The 3,342-nt window shown below is 42.1% G+C and overlaps 1 protein-coding gene across 1 annotated transcript in view; it reads left to right on the top strand.

The window, feature by feature from the left end:
- The window catches only part of DEUP1 (deuterosome assembly protein 1), a 67,862-nt gene that overhangs the window by 18,326 nt on the left and 46,194 nt on the right, over window positions 1-3,342 (top strand). The window lies entirely within an intron of this gene.

Below are 3,342 nucleotides of genomic sequence, written 5' to 3'. Positions count from 1 at the left end.
CGCAACGGCCGCTGGGCGCGGCGGGCGGGGACTGCGACGGGCGGGAGCTGGGGCGGGATGGGAGAGCGGGAGTGACCGGGCTGCGGAGCTTATGCCGCCACCACAGCGACATCGGGTGCGAAAGGAGCGACGGGGGGAGCGCGGCAGGTAACGGTCGGGGACAGGGCGGCCGCGGCACCTTGGAGCCAAGGGTGGTGGTCCTGTGGCAGTGTCACCTCAGGTGTCAGTCCCCTGTGGAGCCAAGGGTGCTGGTCCTGTGGCAGTGTCACCTCAGCTGCTGGTCTCCTGTGGAGCCAGTGCCCCTGTGGCAGTGTCACCTCAGGTGCGTGGTCCCTGTGGAGCCAAGGCTGCAGTGCCATGTAGCGTCTGCAGTATCTGCACATCTGTATGTACTGGTACCCATGCCCTGGAGAGACCCACTGCTAACCCCCACGAGGAATTAGGGCTGTTTCATGCCACCCTGTCACACTTAATGTGGCTGGTTCCTGTTCTTGCATGCAGCCAGGCTTGCCCCATGTCCTGTGTCCTGCTGGACCCACAGAACCAGACTGGTCCCAAGAACAGTCTTGTTCTGATCTTTCTGCCAAGGTACTTGATGGCTGTGTGTCTCAGCACCACATCTGCTAAGCAAGGGAGCCAACAGTCAATGGGAGTCCAAAATTGTGTTTGAGAGCAATTATAGCCTGGGTATAGGTTAATTAGGGTGTGTGAAGGTATGAGAAATGGTTGATGAATGCAGCCATGGATCTATGACAAATTTAGGTTTATGTGTCTTAGAGTGTCTTGGCAAATCATTGGCATCACACAACAGGGAATGATCCAAAACAAACTGTTCCTCAGGGAAATCCAGGGCTATCCTCAAGCTAGCACCACCTCTAGTAACCTCAGTGCTACACCAAGTGCGAGAGCTGCTGAGCTTACTCCAGAAGATTTTGTCTTGCCCACTCCAGCCTGTAATTAGAGCTACATTCCCCTGCCCCTGTTGTTTGCGATGGAAGAATTATAGAAGTTGAAAGGAAAGCATAGAACTATCCGGTATGCACTACTTGGCTGTGTAAATGCACGCATTTAAGAATATGAATTATTGAAATTTTGTTGTTTCAGCAGGTTAAAACGACAATCAGTAATATGGAGCAGGACTCAGAAGTGTTTCAGGAGCAAGCTGTCACTAAGTAAGTAATGACTTACTGTCTGGGAGTTGAATATATAATGGAATTAAATTATGTGGGTTTATTAAAAATGTGAAACAAAATATTAATGATTTTAGAAGCAAACGTGATTCTTTCTCAATTTCTTCTGCTGCCCTCTGTGCAGACTGGATAGGTTACTGATAATTAAGACAACACATCTTATTGCTTTAGCTAATAATCTACTGACTGTTTCTGTTAGTTATTTAAATTTTTAAAATCTTCATACCTGAACAAAAGGGGAAAAAATGAAAGCTATGTGGGATTTTATTAAAATGTTAAGAGATGTTATTTTAAACTGTTTTAAAAAAATAGTTGAAGTTGCTAGGCTACAGCAGTATAAACTTATATATCACAGGTCTTAAAACATTCAAAACTCACAAGGCTATTAATTGCTAAAGCCTTAGTCTTATTTTGCACTGGTAATAACCACAATTGTTCTTACCAAGTATTAAGTGCACTTTTCATCACAAAACAATCATCTTTTTTTGACATAATCCAAGCTTAGTTCTTTTAGTGTTAATCTAAAAATATTAGTACAGCACAAAAGCTTTCTAAAGAAGTGTAAACATGAGTTTACATGAGTTCAGGGTGAGATTTGATGTAGGACCTCATCCCATCCAGCCTGTTCAAGGAACACAGCAATATAAAGTACTTCCCCATATAATGAGCTAAATAGAATATTTATCTATCATAATTTGTAAATAAACTTATTACCTATTTTTCATATAAAACAGCTTCTTTTATCATTATTACCAAGAAGCAGTTCAAGGTAATATGATGCATATTAAGTGTAAAAGTATTTCTTAAAATAACAGAAACACACATATGCTAGCCCAGTAAATTTTTAATAGGATCTGGAAGTGTGCTCTGTTGTACTGAAGAATAATGTGTGCACTTTTCATGATAGAAAAAAAATTGCTGCGTTAAAATATTATATTCTGAACAACGTGGCCCTTTTTTTTTGCTTTGAGGGGCATTCTTTTTGTTAGTGATATGACTGGTAAATATGTTCATATAAAAACTTGAATTTAAAAAAAATCAAAATATTGCTATTCTTTGGACACTTTTTTAACAAATCAGAAGCTTATCTCAAGAGTTCACATCCTGCCTGGCCTTTGTTGTAATCGACGTATGTGAAATTTCAGGCTATTGCAGATGAATCTAGAGAGTGATTTGTCCCATCATAAACCAGGTATTCCAGGTAGCTATTTATTTCCATTAACTATACAAAGAATCTGGAAGAGTAGTTTAGAATACACATCCAATGATAGGAGACATTTGTTTCAGTCTATGCTGACAGTATTCCAGAAATAATGCAGAAAGCTTTAAAATTTGGGAAGACAGCTGAATAATGGTGGTAGAAATCATGACTATTACATCCCAGCTGCAAGAACTCATAAATCACAAATTATCCCTCCACAGATGTGTATGATTCTGTATGGCTGAAAATTGTTAAATAAAGTAGTTGTAGTTCATATAATGGAACTTTGGGGTAGAAGATTCTAATGGACTATTGTATCACAACTGGTTTATATATTTCCTATTTTTAAAGCAAGTTTTAAGAAGAGAAAAGGAATTAATATTGACTCTAGAAGCTGGGTTAAGGATCACAAACTAATGAATGTACTGTGTAAGATGGAAATCTTCGTTAACATTGTTCTGCATAGGTTTTGCTTGTGTTTGCATAAATACAGTCATTGCCTCGGTCTTCACCGGCAAGTGCTCGAGCCTCACCGCCCAAGCCGCAGAAGGCAAAGGCGGGGACTGGGAAAATGAAGAGCCACCCGCTGTGGGAGAACATCAGGTTCGAGACCATCTAAGGCACCTGAAGGTGCACAAGTCCATGGGACCCGATGAGATCCATCTGCGGGTCCTGAGGGAACTGGCGGATGAAGTTGTTAAGCCACTATCCATCGTATTTGAGAAGTTGTGGCAGTCCGGTGAAGTTCCCACTGACTGGAAAAGGGGAAACATAACCCCCATTTTTAAAAAGGGAAAAAAGGAAGACCCGGGGAACTACAGGCCAGTCAGTCTCACCTCTGTGCCTGGGAAGGTCACAGAACAGATCCTTCTGGAAGCTATGCTAAGGCACATGGAGGACAGGGAGGAGATTTGAGACAGCCAGCATGGCTTCACCAAGGGCGAGTCCTGC

Source organism: Aptenodytes forsteri, unplaced genomic scaffold (genome assembly GCF_000699145.1).
Source record: "Aptenodytes forsteri isolate BGI_AS27 unplaced genomic scaffold, ASM69914v1 Scaffold75, whole genome shotgun sequence".
Classification (NCBI taxonomy): domain Eukaryota; kingdom Metazoa; phylum Chordata; class Aves; order Sphenisciformes; family Spheniscidae; genus Aptenodytes; species Aptenodytes forsteri.
This window is presented reverse-complemented; position numbering and strand designations above follow the sequence as displayed.